Here is a 15,298-nt window from a genome sequence, read left to right on the forward strand (position 1 = left end):
GAGACGGCCATGGTGGAGATGGCCATGGTGGAGACATCCATGGTAGAGACGGCCATGGTAGAGACGGCCATGGTGGAGATGGCCATGGTGGAGATGGCCATGGTGGAGACATCCATGGTGGACACGGCCATGGTAGAGATGGCCATGGTGGAGACACCTGTGGTGGAGACGGCCATGGTGGATACAGTGGGTTGTACATTATTAGGCTGCATGCGTTAATCTAATTGCCCACAGATGCAGTTTTTGATTAAAAAATAGTTTTTTTCTTAAAAGGAGACATACCTGTTTTATAAACAATTTCCAGGTAGAGAGGCCAGTGGGGGATCCTGATACTGGTCTGTCAGTTCTTGGCTTAGGCGTTTCCTGGCCTAAGTAGGATATGCTAATATCAGATTTCAAGTCAGCCCTGTTCAGCACAGCCTGCACTGGAGACCTCCCTGAGGCAGCTGTGGACTCTCTGGCCGATGGGAGGCCCAGGGGGCAGTGACGTCACGGCCCAGAGCCATCATATTATCTGAAAGGAAAGTGGGCAGAATGACAGAAAGCTGAGTTTCCACCCTGGCACAGGAAAGCCTGTCCCATGAGCTGTCAGTCCCTGAGGGAGACCGGGTGCCCTCTAGCCCAGGACGCAGTCGAGAGCCCCGCCCCTGTGCTGGCCGCAGGTGACTGGCCACTCCCACAGAGCCCTCATCAGCCCGGCACCCCTGTTCCAGGAATTGCAGACAAGCCGTCCTGAGACTGCCCTTGGGCTCCTGCTCATCTGCTGTAGTGCATCTGGGGCTGAGCAGGGACCCTTCTCGGTCTGGTAACACCTCTGACATGGGACCCTGCATGTGCCCACAGCCACTCGGAAACCAACCCTTTTAGTTAGTGGGCTCCATCCTTTGCCTGAAGGAGCCCTGGTTGTGCACGTGCTCAGCTGCTAGCAGAAATGATGGCATTTTGAACCCAACCAGGGGCTCCTTGGGAGAAAGACCTGGCATCTGCTCCCGTAAAGATTGCAGCTGAGAAAACCCTCTGGGGCAGGTCTCCTTTGTCACATGGGGTCCCCATGAGTCGGAGTCCACTTGAGGGCACCCAACAGCATTGGTCTGTATAACACTTGGCACAGCATCTGAGGCATCTGTCTGCTGACCAGGAGGCTGGTAGCTCAAACCCCCAGTTACTCTGAGACAGGAAGACTGGGCAATCTACTTCCTTAGTGATTGACCACCTCAGAAACCCAGTGGGGGTCACTCTCAGTAGGAATTGACTTGATGGCAGTGGATTTTATATATATATATATATTTTATATATACATACATATATGTGAGCTTTGGTGGCTTAGTGCCTAAGGCAGTTGACTGCTAACCTGAAGGCTGGTGGTTCAAACCCACCAGCCACTCAGAAGGAAGACTGGCAATTTACTTCTCAGGTTGAATCGACTTGATGGCAGTGAGTGTTTTTTTTTTTTTTTTTTTTATCATATGTTGTTGTTGTTAGGTACTGTCGAGTTGGACCCGACTCATAGTGACCCCTCCTTGGGTTTCTGAGACAGTATCACTACGGAAGTAGATTGCCTAACCTTTCTTCTGAGAAGTGGCTGGTGGGTTTGAACCGCCAGCCTTCTGGTTAGCAGTCAAGTGCCTTAGGCATTATGCTACCAGAGCGCTCTCTCTCTCTCTCTCTCTCTCTCTCTCTCTATATATATATATATATCCCATTGTTGTTGGGTCAATTCCAACTCATAGTAACCCTATAGGACAGAGTAGGGTTGCCAAGGCTGTAATCTTTTTATTTATTATTTTTTTAATAAATCATGATTTGTGTGAAAGTTTACAGAGCAAGTTCATTTTCCATTCTACAGTTCCTACACACTTTGCTTCATGACATTGATTGCAATCCTCACAAAGTAACAGTCCTCTTCCCACGTCTTCCCATGGTTCCCTTTTCCCTGTGTCCTTCTTTCCTATGCATCTTGCCCTCTGAGCTGTCTCCCTGCGTAAACGCTGCCTTCTGATCTCCCATGGTTGAGTGTTCTAAGGAGTGCACCTCCCTGGTGGAATTGTTCACCTTGTAGACCTGTCCGTTGTCTGGCTGGGAGCCATGGCAGGGTGTTCACCCACTGCTGTAATCTTAATGGAAGCTGACTGCCCCACCGGGTGGGCTCAAACAGCTGACTTTTTGGTTAGGAGGTGAGCACTTTAACTACTGCTCCATCAGTGCCCCTTAATTAACATATGAAGATATGATAAATACACATAATATGTAGTGAATATATAATATTTGATAAGTATTGTCCCCAATATAGTAGTATATAAATAGTGTATTAATGTATACACACAGAGATACACACACACATCTGATACTTGACTGACTGTCAAGGAAAACAGACTCGGTTTCCCTCCTGAATCGGACCCTTCCTGGGTCTTTCCACCTGGTGACCCTTCTCTTTGCCTCGTTCAGTGCAGCAGCAAATGCTGGTGACTGTACCTGCTCCCTCTCCCTAATCCCACACTGCCAGGCACCTGACCCTGGCGGAGCATGAACGCCTTCAGAAAGCACTCCCATGCCTCCATTTCACCCTGCTTTTATATCAGCCTCATTCCAGCCAGGGAGACCCTTCAGCATGCCCTGAGCACAAGGCACTCTCTGATGTAAGTCCCCTCTGAAGCTTTCCACTGATGCTGTGGTCCTGTCAGCTGTCTCCCTGTGTGGCGTCTTCTGGCAGGCCCTTCAGCCTTCTGTTCCAGTACCAGACCAAGAAGAGATCCTGCCTCAGGGCCTTTGCCCTCACTTTTCCTTCTTCCCAGAAATCCCTTCTCCCAACTCCCTGTAAGGCCAGCCTTCCTACACAGGTCTCAGCCTTATGTCACATCCCCAGGGGCAGCTCCCCTCCCCACCCGTCTCTGAGGAGGGTGACTGCTCATGTGTCCATTCATCACAGCACTGTGATCTGTTCTCCAAGGCCCTTCTCACGCCTAGGGCCCTGTGGGCATTTATTTGTTTCTTGTTTACTGTATTCCTCCACCAGAATGTGAATTCCATGATGATGGGGGCTTCTCAGCCTTTCCAGGCCCCACTCTGTGTAGAGGGGCCTGGCCTATCAGATGCCCAGGAAGGGTTTGCTGAACACGACATTTCACTGGGGCACGATATCCCTAACTTCAGGATGACAGTCACAGCAGGGTGGCCCTGGAATGGGGAAATAGCCGCAGTGTCCATCAGCAGAGGAATGGATGAGCACAAGATGGTCCATTTCTACGAGGCAGCATTACTCAGCTAAAAAGAGAAATGAAGTCCTCACAGTGTGCCACGGCACGGGCGGACCTGGAGGACACCAGGCCGAGAAATAAGCCAGGCACAAGAGGACGCATAGCGTAGGATCTCGTAGATACCTGACATATCTAGAGTAGGCTACTGGACAGAGACTGAAGTTTACCTGTGGCCACTAGGGGCAGGCAGACGGCCAGGTGGACGGGCAGGCAGACGAGGAGGCAGATGGAAACGAGGGCACGCTGCTGGGGCTCTGAACTGTTGAGGTGATGGGGAAGGTTGGAATCAGTGCTGAGGACCGAGCAACATCAGAAGCATAGTTACACTTTGAGTTGTGGTGTTGGTGAAAGTTCATGGACACCAGAAGACTAACAGACCTGTCCTGGAGGAGGTGCAGGTGGAATGCTCCTTGGAAGTGAGAATGGCCAGACTTCACCTCACCTACATCGGTCATGTTGTCAGAGGGAGCATTCCATAGAGAAGGACACACTCGGTAAGGTGGAGGGTCGACAAAAAAGGGGAAGACCCTCAGTGAGATGGACCAACACAGGGGCTGTAACCATGGGCTCAGGTACAGCACGCATTGTGAGGCTGGTGCAGGACTGGGCAGTGCTGCGTTCTGTCGCACACGGGGTCACCATGATTCACAGCTGACTTGAAGGCACCTAACAACAACAATGAACTGTGATGTCAAAGTGTGAAAATGGCAAACGTTTTACCACAGTTCATACAAGTGAGGAGGAAGAAAGACCTCTTCAGGCAGATAAGGAGCAGGAGGCAGATGTGAGGACTGCAGCCCTCCAAAGCCATTAAAATCAAAACCAAACTCACTGCCGTCAAGTCGGACTCAACTCATAGTGACCTCTCCCTGGGTTTCCAAGGCGGCATCACTACGGAAGTAGATTGCCCCATCTTCCTTCAAGGAGTGGCGGGTGGGTTGGAACTTAGTCAGATGGCTTAGGCACTATGCCGTGAGAGCTCCCACCAAAGCCGCTGATGGCAGGGTTTGCACCCTCAACAGCGGGCTCTGCAAAGACTTGATTTCGGTCACTTAAAATATTTGAGCAGACCCTTGCCGTCTCCATGGCCATCTCCATGGTGACTGCAGCTGCCAGGAGAGTGGGCCAGGGTGGCTCCCCCTTGCTCTCGGAGGGAGTCCTCTCTGCAGGGCCTCTCAGCCATCCCATCACTCTCTCATTTACAAAGTGCAAGCACTTTGTTCTTCCAAAGCAGGGTTCTTTGAGCAAGAAAGGTGTCATGTTAGCACTAGATTGTCTTCTTCCCATTCTGCGAAGCGTCCTGTGAATCCCCGTCACTCCGCTTTGAAGGGAGCACAATGGGCATACTGGCGCCCTCTCCACGTGGACCCTCGTGGAAACGTACTGTAAATGCGCGGCTTTGTTCGAAGAATGGCAGCTCTCGCCTGGTGAAAGGACTCCGGAGATATTCACTCTGCTTGAATATCCCTGGAGTCAGGCTTTGAGGAGCAGAGCCTTTCAAAGAGACAAGCATCGGAACCTTTGGTGACAAGCTTGCTCTAATAGCTGCTCTACCTACTACGGCCCTTGAACTGCTGCATTTAGGAATTACGCCTGCTTAGTTTCCCCGCGAACCCTGCCTCCTGCTTCCTTTGGCTGCGGGAAGGGAGAGTGGGAGCTGAGAGTCAGAGGCTCTATCTCTGATAGTCCTTCAGCTCCTGCAGCAAACACTTTCCTGCACGGGCAGCACCCTCCAAGCGTCACAATAAGAGACTTGGGTTGCCAAGAGCCGGGGTGAGGCATCTAATGAGAGCTGGGCTGCCTGGTAACTGGGTTTGAGCGAAGTCGTCAGTAACATGCGGCCAGTTCATTAATTTGCTGTTCTCTAGAACCAGCTTGGAACCAAGTTCTGATTTTTTACGAGCAGATTCAAAGAAGGCAGCAAGAGCACTCTGCCTTTCAAATCTCTCTTCATCGGAGGCTGTCTTGAATCACACCTTTGATGGCATTGCATGGCTGTGTTAATAACACAACCTAAAGTGAGCGCCAACATTGTCCATTTTGTCAAGGTCTGTTATTGGGTGTAAATGCCCCATTAGTTAACAAAAGGGACCTTTTTCATAAATGAGTAATGAAACCTCGAATGTGCACAGGAGCTCTCTGGGGTGGCGTTGATCTCGGAGGGAAACAACGCCGTGTCCCTGTCCCTCAGTGACAGTGCACCTCCCTGCTGGTGAAGCAGGAGCCTTTCAGCAGCCCCAGCCTAACAAGGAAAGGAGGGCTGTAGAAAGACACTTGCACAAGAAACTGTGTTTCATTTTTAATGTTGTTGGGGGGCATGCCAAGGAGGAGAGGGTTTAAATAAACAGTCCTAAATCATTTTAAGTATGACCATAGCCCTTACAGGCAACATGCAAACTTGCGATGTCCACATGTGCAGCTGATTTAGTCAGCGACTGTTTGGTTGCCTGAAACGAATCGGTTGACTAACCCTGCAATGAACACATGCACTGGTGCAACTGCGTATGTTCAGTCACACTCAGCTACGTTCTCAAAGTCCACAACGTGATTCCACCAAGTTCAGAAAATCAAAACCCAGTTTAAATGGGGAAGGGGAGGGGAAGGGGGAGGGAGAGAGGTAGGGGGAGAGGGAGGATGAAGGGGAGAGGGAGGGAGAAAAGGAGGAGGAGGGGGAGAGGGGGAGAATGGGTCCTAAAAACTAAAATTAAGAAACCAGACAAGGATTTCTGAGATTGGCCAATGGAAGCCCTATGGGTCGGGAGGGTTGCGCATCAGCTGGTCATGGGAATGATGCAGGACCATGCAGCGTCTGGTCCCATTGTACATGGTCACCATGAGCCAGGGGCCAGTTTGATGGTAACTAACAACAGCAGAGTTCCTTTGCCTCTCAAGTCTCCAACTCATGTGCCCCAACATTTACAAATCATGTGGTCAGTATATGAAGGGACGCTCATGGGTTTAGGCCAATTATGAGCCTTCTTAGACCTGGAGCCCGTCCATCCTACTCCCATTACTATTGTTATTGTTGCTGTTGTGTACTGCTGTCGAGTTGTCTCCGACTCAAAGTGACCCCTCCTTGGGTTTCCAAGGTGGTATCTCTATGGAAGTAGATTGCCCAATCTTCCTTCCGAGGAGTAGCTGGTGGGTTTGAACTGCCAGCCTTCTGGCTAGCAGTCAAGTGCCTTAGGTACTATGCTACCAGAGCTCCTAATTAACAGGCACTGGTTTATTTTCTTTATAGGCAGTCTAATGGTTTCTGTCCAGGAGATACTGTCTAAAATATTGGTGATTTAGATGGAGTCTCCCCTGCATCCTTAAAATGGCATCCTGTTCTTCCTTCCAGGTGGTGTGGTCACTCCACATGGAGTCCAGGGAGCTAGTACATGCAGACATCAAATGACGTCCTGCATTGGGTAAAAAACCTCTTTAAAGTTCTAAAAAGCAAAGATGTAACTTTGATGACTAACGTGAGCCTGACCCAAGCCCTGGTGTTTTCAGTTACCTCATGTGCATTTAGTGGTTGTTAAGGTTATGTATCAGCTTGGCTGGAACTGGTTGTGAGTGGCTGGGCAGCTGGAGGTAGTTATTCCCGTGGTGAGATTGGTCATCAGCTCTATGGTGGAATCTTCTGGAGCAGCTGAGTAGCTGCCTCAGGGCTGTGGTCTGCTTCTGTTGTCTAAGGAGAAGCTTGGGGAATGACCCACAGCTTTTCGGGACGCTTGGACCCTGCATGTAGCTGAGTCTTCATTTAGTAGCCTGATATGTTTCCTGCTGATCAGAGGACTGTCTCTGAACTTGAACTACTGGCCTGCTGTGTTGTTTAGTAATATTGGGAGTATGCCTTCTTACGTGTTGACTTTGGGTTTGTCAGCCTCAGCAGCCAACAGCTGCCTGAATGAGGAGACACCTCTAGCTTCAGTGGACCAGGAGCAAGAGGCAGAGCGGAAGCCCAAGGTCGAGAGGCCTTCACCCAGCCCCTAGACCTGGCACTTTGAACTTGGACTTCTAACCTCCAAAAGGTACAGGACCAGGTGATGTTTGCTCCGTTCTATATAATGTCACCATGAGTCGGAGAAACAGGACATGCTGATGTGGGACAAGTTGCTCAAGAAGTCAAGCAGAGGTTGTGCTGGCTCAATGTCTGAGCTGGTCCACTGGTTGAGAGAGCAGCCGGGCAGCAGAGGACCTCCGAGTGGTGAACAGAACCTCTCTCAGATTGTGCAGAAAGGTGATAAGAGCTTGGTCCAGGTCCAGTGGGGAGAACCGTGGTGCCTGCAGAGCCTGGAGAGGCAGCCATGACTACAGACTATCAATGGTCTTGTCTGTAGCATTTCTCTTTCCTGTCACCAAGCCATGTGAGGTACCTGCCAAAGAGTTACCTCCACGTTGACTGCCAGTGATGCCCTTAGCAGCACAGAGCTGAGGGCTGACCCATGACCTATACCGCCTTGGAGAGAGCCCGTCCCTGGGGAACACGTGACCTCCTGGCCCAACTCTCCTCTTGGATGTCGAGAGCTCAGCGTTTACTTGATTTGATTCTCCTTGCTTGGACCTAGGAGAAATTATTCCAATGACTGCTTTTCATTCTGGGTGACTATTGTCTTTTATTTGCTGCCTGTGGGGAATGGTCATATTCCCTAGGACCAAAATCATCATACTTGAAGAGGAAGAAGTGTTGTTACTGGAGATAATTTGGGCTGGAAGCTTGTTCTAGCATGGCCATTGTCCATTCATTTGAGAACTTTTGAGCACAGAGGACACACCAATAGGGCAAATCTGTGATAATTTCTTTGTACTGAGCCATTTCTGAGCCTCTGTTTATCATCATGAGGGTGACAAGAAGGCCAAGACTCGCCCTGGGTAAGCAGTCAGAGAGCCGGCTACAATGGGAAAGCTCCTCTCGCTAGTGGAGCTGCTGGGCTCCATTTTGGAGGAGAAGCAGGAGGGAGGACTATGAGGGCAGCTGCCTGACGCTGGAGGCTTTACCCAGTGAGGGGGACCACACCCCCTTTCTCATCAGGTTTTTGTAAAACCCTATTGAGAAGGGGGAGCTACTATACCCTTGCTTTATGTATAAGGAAACTGAGTCCCAGAAAATAGCTACTGGGTGAAGATGGCTCAGTGCATCGGTGTAGCACTGGGGACCAGTCCCTGATTGCTTTTCACTGCCTGGTGTTCCCTTTTGGGTCTGATCTCATGGAAGGTCACTTGGGGTCCCTTCACAGACTAGTGAAAGAGTCTGATTAAGAACCTCTTTCAAGTTTGTTTTCCCTTTGCTTTCAGAATAGGCAGCTTCACAACCCTGGCTCTTCTGAAAAGGTTTGGTCGAGATCTGTGATCTTTCCCAAGCATTTCCAAAAACAGCTGTTTATTAAAATGCCAGCGGCAGTGATTAATTTGGATGCTCTGCCAAGCATCTGTTTGCTGGCTAAAGACATCATCCGGCTCAAGCCGATATGTGCAGCAGGGGGTCCTCATGGACACCCACCACCAAAGCTTGCTCCGTGCAGATGCATTGATTCGACTCACATGGAAGGGCTGCCCAGAAGCCCCAAGTCCTCAGAGCACTGGTGCCATTTGGCATCTTCACAGACAACTGGCACTTCCAAAAAAAGTAGCACAGGGCTCTGTGGGTCCTCAGTGGCAGTGTTTGTATTAGAATCTCTAGGAGGACATCTGTTAGCTGAAATTCCAAAAGTGGTGATTGATTTATGATGCCCTGAATCACATCTATATGGGGATGGGGGTGGATGGGCTGTGAACTCTGGCAGAAAACAGTCTATCATCAGCCAAATGCAGGACCACGTTTACACAGCGTGGAGTGCAAAATGTCCTCTGAAGAAGAACCTCATTAGGGGTGTGTGTGTGTGTGTGTGTGTGTGTGTGTGGTGGGGGCAGAAAGAGCACATTTCTCAGCTCGTGGGGAACACTAGGAAAGTAGGGTGACTCCAACCTCCTGGATGCCATCTTTGGAAATTGGGGAGTTTTTCATGTGGCCAGCACATGGATTGGGTGAGTCAAACCAACGGCATGAGTTTCAGAAAGTGGGACACATAGAGCTTGATAAACAATGTAAGAGACACTCCTTGGAGAAGAATGGTATGGTCCAGGGGTTTGTGGCAGAGTGGAAGGATAAGTTTGGACCCAAACTGGTTGTCTTGCAAGTCTATCTTGTGGTCAAAATTTCATCAAATGAACAAACGGACTGCAGAACCAAATCCTTGGAATCTTACAAAATTCTTCACTGAGAGTCAACTCGCAAATGTATCCACTAGGACCAATCATCGCTGTGCTTAAGTGCGCTCCTCCTAGCTGCTAATAATAAAAAGTGTAGCAATGCCAGTTGCAAGGACCGGTCTTAGCAGTCTCCGAGGATATTTTCAAATGGTTTGGGAGACTAACAATGTCCTGAGTAGTCGGGGTTTCAGACATGGTGAGTATTGTGAATGTTAATGTTGTAAACGGTTGGGTGAGTCCCCACCCAGAGCATTTTGACCTTGTCGTTTCCAACTTCTCTAAGTCTACAGGTCTGATCTATAGAAGGGAAAGGATTGATTTGTAGCCCTGGACGTCGTGGCTGGAAAAAGGTTGCCAAGTAGGAGGGTGCATACATGGTTCATTGGATAATCCTGAGTCAAATGGGGCAGCATGAAAAAGGCCCAGCACAGAGAGAATTAAACATCTGTGTGCATCCCTTCCTTTGACTGCAACCTCAGATCTTGCTGTGCTACGAAAACTGCTAGAATTTTCCATGTGCTGTATCTGCCCTTCACGGGGCATCCTAAGATGGCTGCTTATCACTTGCAGGGACCTCACCACCTCACGCTTTTAAAATAAGGATTGGCTGTTCTGCTGGACCAGCTGGAGGCAGACTAGCCCTTGGCCACCCACACCTTTGTCTCCTGGCTTGGTCTACACGCCTGCACTGGGGAGTGTGGGACCTGGGGCCTTGCTTCTGGAGCAAGGGACACAAGTTCGCTGGTGCTGGGCCACTGGAGATGCACGCTCCTCCGGGACGGTGGTCCATCCAGGGTGTGGCTGCCCCCAGGAGGACTGAGTCCTGCTCCCCACCCCAGGACCCCACAGGGTGCTATCCCTCCTTTGGCAGCTGAACATACTCGGCCTCATGTCTTTATCTCCCCGGGCTGCCCTCAGATCAAGATTCTTGGGGGAGCCAATTACGTGCCCTCAACTACTAGCCTAAAGGCTGGCAGTTCAAAGCCCAGAGCAGCCATGGGGATCTAGCTCCATAAAGATTACAGCCATGGAAGCCTATGGAGCAGTTGTACTCTACCACCTGGGGTCGCCATGAGTCACAGTCAAGACGGCCATGGGCTGGTTTGGGTTTGGGTCCCGAGATCGGAGTCTCCCTGAACCTTTCTTCTCCCCTGCCTCTCTCTGTAACCTCTCTGCTTGTTCTTCCTTGACCCAGTCCCCTTCCTCCCTCCCATCTGTTTTACTTGTGGAACTGACTGAGACCAATAGAACTGTGCACTTGCCTGCACCTACACCCAGAGTTGCTGATGATTTCTGGAGAAATCCACACCCTACAGATTGGTGCCAACTTCCTGGCTTCCCAGCTTGCTGGTCCCTCAGCCTTCCAAGCCTCCTGCATGAAATCATCTCCCCAAGTCTCCCCAGAGACTTCCCAACATTCTTGAAGGTCTGCGGTTGGCTTGGTATTTCAGAGGCTGGAGGCCAAATAGCAACCCTCAGAGGCACCACCCCCCCCATGGCGCTGGAGACAAGGCAGGGAAGAAGTCAGACCTGGCCAAAAAACAACTGCCTGACTTTGAGGGACATACATGCTAGTGGCTGGAGACAGGGGATAAATAAATAAGCCAAATACAATGCATGCAAATGCCACAAAGTGGTACAGAGAAGAGTCAAGCAGGAGAAGGAAGCGAGAGTCCAGGGTTTAATTTAAGGGAGGCCTGGAAAAGGCTTTGCTGAGCAGGATGCAAAGACCTAAGGGGCCATGATGTCAGATATGCAGCTGTCCTCAGTGCCCTTGACATAAAGACCAAATGCCCTAGTGTCTGGGAGGCCAGGGCGGCACACATAGTTAACGTGTGTGGCTGCTAACCAGAAGGTTGCAGGTTTGAGTCCATCCAGGGGCAACTTGGATGAAAGGCCCGGCAATCTACTTCTGAAAATTCCATCGTTGGAACCCTATGGAGCGAGTTGGGCTCTGACACACGGGAGGTCACTACGAGTCCCAGTTGACTGCATGGCAACTGGTGAAGGGAGGAAGGATGCCCACCAACACTGTCTCTTCCTCCGCCACTGGCTTCCCAACAGGATCTAGACACTTGTTTGCTGGTTTGCTTATTTGTTTGGTATGTGTATAGGAATTCCCTGGAGTCCCTGGGTGGCACAAAAGTTTATGAGCTCTGTGCAAAAGTTGGTAGCTCGAGTCCATCCAGCAGTGTCTCGGAGGAAAGGCCTGGTATCTGCTTCCCTAAAATCAGCCATGAAAACCCCACAGAGCACAGGCCTACAGTGACACACATGATCACCGTGGCTCAGAGCCAACTACATGACAGCCGGTTGTACCTTTTTTTTTTTTTAAAATGTCCCTAGCCAGAGAAGAAAACAGGTCATTAAAAAGATGAGAAAGAAAGAAAAGACCAAATGGATGTCAGAAAAGACTCTGAAACTTGCCCTTGAGTGGAGAGTAGCTAAAACAAATGGAAGAAATGACAAGATAAAAGAGCTGAACAGAAGATTTCACAGAGCAGCTCTAGCAGACAAAGCCAATTACTATAATGAAATATGCAAAGACCTGGAGTTAGAAAACCAAAAGGGAAGAACACGCTTGGCATTTCTCAAGCTGAAAGAACTGAGGAAAATATTTAAGCCTCGAGTTGCAATATTGAGAGATTCTATGGACAAAATATTAAATGATGCAGGAACCATCAAAAGAAGATGGAAGGAATACACAGAGTCACTGTACCAAAAAGAATTGGTTGATGTTCATCCATTTCAGGAGGTGGCATATGATCAAGAACCAATGATATTGAAGGAAGAATTAGAGGCTGCACTCAAGCAATCGGTGAAGGACGAGGTTCCAGGAATTGATGGACTACCCATTGAGATGTTTCAACAAACAGATACCCCACTGCAGGCGCTCACTCAGCTATGCCAAGAGATTTGGAAGACATCTACCTGGCCAACTGACTGGAAGAGATCCTTATTTGTGCCCATTCCAAAGAAAGGTGATCCCAAAGAATGTGGAAATTATTGAACAATATCATTAATATCACAAGAAAGTAAAATCTTACTGAAGATAATTAAAACATGGTTGTAGCAGAGTCTTGAAAGAGAACTTCCAGAAATGCTACCTGGTTTCAGAGGAGGCCGTGGAATGAGGAATATCATTGCTGATGTCAGATGGATCTTGGCTCAAAGCAAAGAATACCAAGAAGACGTTTACTTGTGTTTTATTGACTATGCAAAAGCATTGGATTGTGTGGATCACAACAAATTGTGGATAACATTAAGAATGGGAATTTAAGAACACTTAACTGTACTCATGAGGAACCTGGACATAGACCAGGAGGCTGTCATTCAAACAGCACAAGGGGACACTGCATGGTTTAAAATCAAGAAAGGAGTGCGTCAGGGTGGTATCCTTTCCCCACACTTATCCAATCTGTATGCTGAGCAAATAATCCGAGAAGCTGGACTATATGAAGAAGAACATGGCATCAGGGTAAGAGAAGAATCATTAACAACCTGCAATATGCTGGTGACACAACTTTGCTTGCTGGAAGTGAGGATGACTTGAGGCACTTACTGATGAAGATAGAAGAATTACAGTCAGCAGTATGGATGACATCTCAGTATAAAGAAGACAAAAATCCTCACAACTGGGCCAATAAGCAGCATCACGATAAATGGAGGAAAGATTGAAGTTGTCAGAGACTTCACATTGCGTTGGGTGTACAGTCGATGCCAATGGAAACAGCAGTTGGGATATCAATGTGCAGCACTGGGCAAATCGGCTGCAAAGGACCCCTTTCAAGTCCTGAAGAGAAAAGATGTCTCCTTGAGGACTGTGGTGTGCCTGACACACATGGTATTTTCAATTGCCTTACCTGTATGTGAGAGCTGGGCAGTGAATAAGGAAGACCAAAAAAGAATTCATGCTTTTGATTAGTGGTGCTGGTGGAGAATGCTGAAAGTACCGTGGACTGCTAAAAGGACTAACAGGTCTGTCCCGGAGGAAGTGTAGCCGGAATGCTCTTTGGAAGTGAGAATGGCCAGACTTCGTCTCACATACTTTGGTCATGTTGTCAGAAGGGACTATTCACTGGAGAAGGATGTCACGCTTGGTAAGGTGGAGGGTCGACAAAAGAGGGGAAGGCCCTCAACAAGATGGATTGACACGGTGGCAGCGGCGATGGGCTCAAGTATTGCAAGGATCATGGAGCTGGCTCAGGACCAGGCGGTGTTTTGTTCTGCTGTGCGTAGGTTTGCTGTGAGTTGGAGATGACTCAGAGGCACCTAACAACAACAACAAAGCCAGGGGCAGTGAAGTCTGCCATTCTCCCTCCCTCTGTGGCGCTCGCATCCTGGTGGCCAGGGAGGGCCTTCACAGTCAATACGTACAGAAGCTTGCAAACACGATCCTTCCAGACCAGGGCTGTGTCAGAACAGATCAAGGGACAGTGAGTCCAGGGAGGTGCTCCACTGCAGGGGCCCAGGGCAGGGCTGGGTCCTGAGAAGACCTGGCTGTGCAGAGGCAGGCAGAGGTGTGGGGCGGAGGGAGGCGAAGGCCCGAGTGAGCGGGAGGAGGTGGTACCTGAGCCAGTAGGACCTTCATGGCCCAGCATGTCTGCTTCGTGGAAGGGCTACAGCTCTGGGTGGAGGTGAGGGGAATCACCCAAGCCCACCCCTTCCCAGCGAGGAGTAGCTTCTCAGCTCCTACCTTCATATCAGCCAGCTAGCGCCATGGGAGACTGCAGCCAAGGACACATGGAGGATTCAGGATTAAGGGGCCACAGCCCCCAGCGACACGGGCCCCAGGGTGGGGGGTACTGCTGCTGGGTGGAGAAGGAGAGAGAGGGGACCAAAGCCCCGTTTGAGGCCAATCCGCGACCTGCTTGTCTGCCAAGGGACAGCTGTGGGTCGCAGGGTTGGGAGCTGAGACCTGCCTGTCGGTGCTGCCTCCCCACAGAGGAGTTCTCTTTAGTTACAATGTCCCTTCCTACCCCGCGCCATGTGACTTCACATATATACACACAGAGACACAGTAAACAGAACATTCGCTGGGAGATGTGTTTTGTTTGAAAGACAGTCTGCCTCTGGCACCTGGCTGCCTTCATATTTACATACATTTTAATTAAACATTTTTTTAAGATGGAATGGCATGTGGCTTCCTAGCAGTGTCCTGAACGCTTGCTCAGGAAACCAGGGGAGGGGAGCCCAGTGGGAACTGCAGGGCACGCGGTCCCGCAGCTCCGTTATTGCTCCGTTATTGCTGGGAACATTTCAGATACCATGTGGATGTTGACCGGGCCATAAGTGATCAGTGGGAATTGATACCCCTCGTCCCCACTGTGCTGGGGGCCCCTGGGAATGGTTCCTTCCGTATCATTGCAGGAGGGGAGAGGAGGGGACAGGGTGTCCGTAAACATCCCCTGGGTGGCTTTCAATTTCCCATTGTTTGTTACCTCATTAGCATGGTGTCCCGCACCAAAAATCAGCAGGCAGCACCCTCCCTTCTGGCCCTGCCACCTTTCAATATGCAAACCGGGTTTCAACATGTGCCTTAAGAATAGTTAGACTGTCGGAGTTTGAGGTCTACGGGGGACCTGCCATACCCTACACAGCGAGGTGCTCCCGGCTCTGCAGGCTGGGGCTCTGGACTGCAGACGGCCGGGGCTGTGGGACGTGGAAGGGGAGCGGTGGGGTACGGTAGAGGGTCCAAAGCACTGATGCCCTTCTTCCCAAGTCCTGGACCCTTCTGCTTCTGTGTTCAGCTACCATTGAAGGTCATGCTTCCGGACCCTTCTGCTTCTGTGTTCAGCTACCATTGA

This window comes from Orycteropus afer, unplaced genomic scaffold, assembly GCF_000298275.1.
Source record: "Orycteropus afer afer isolate SDZICR_OR568_19922 unplaced genomic scaffold, OryAfe1.0 scaffold00582, whole genome shotgun sequence".
In the NCBI taxonomy this organism is placed as follows: Eukaryota; Metazoa; Chordata; class Mammalia; order Tubulidentata; family Orycteropodidae; genus Orycteropus; species Orycteropus afer.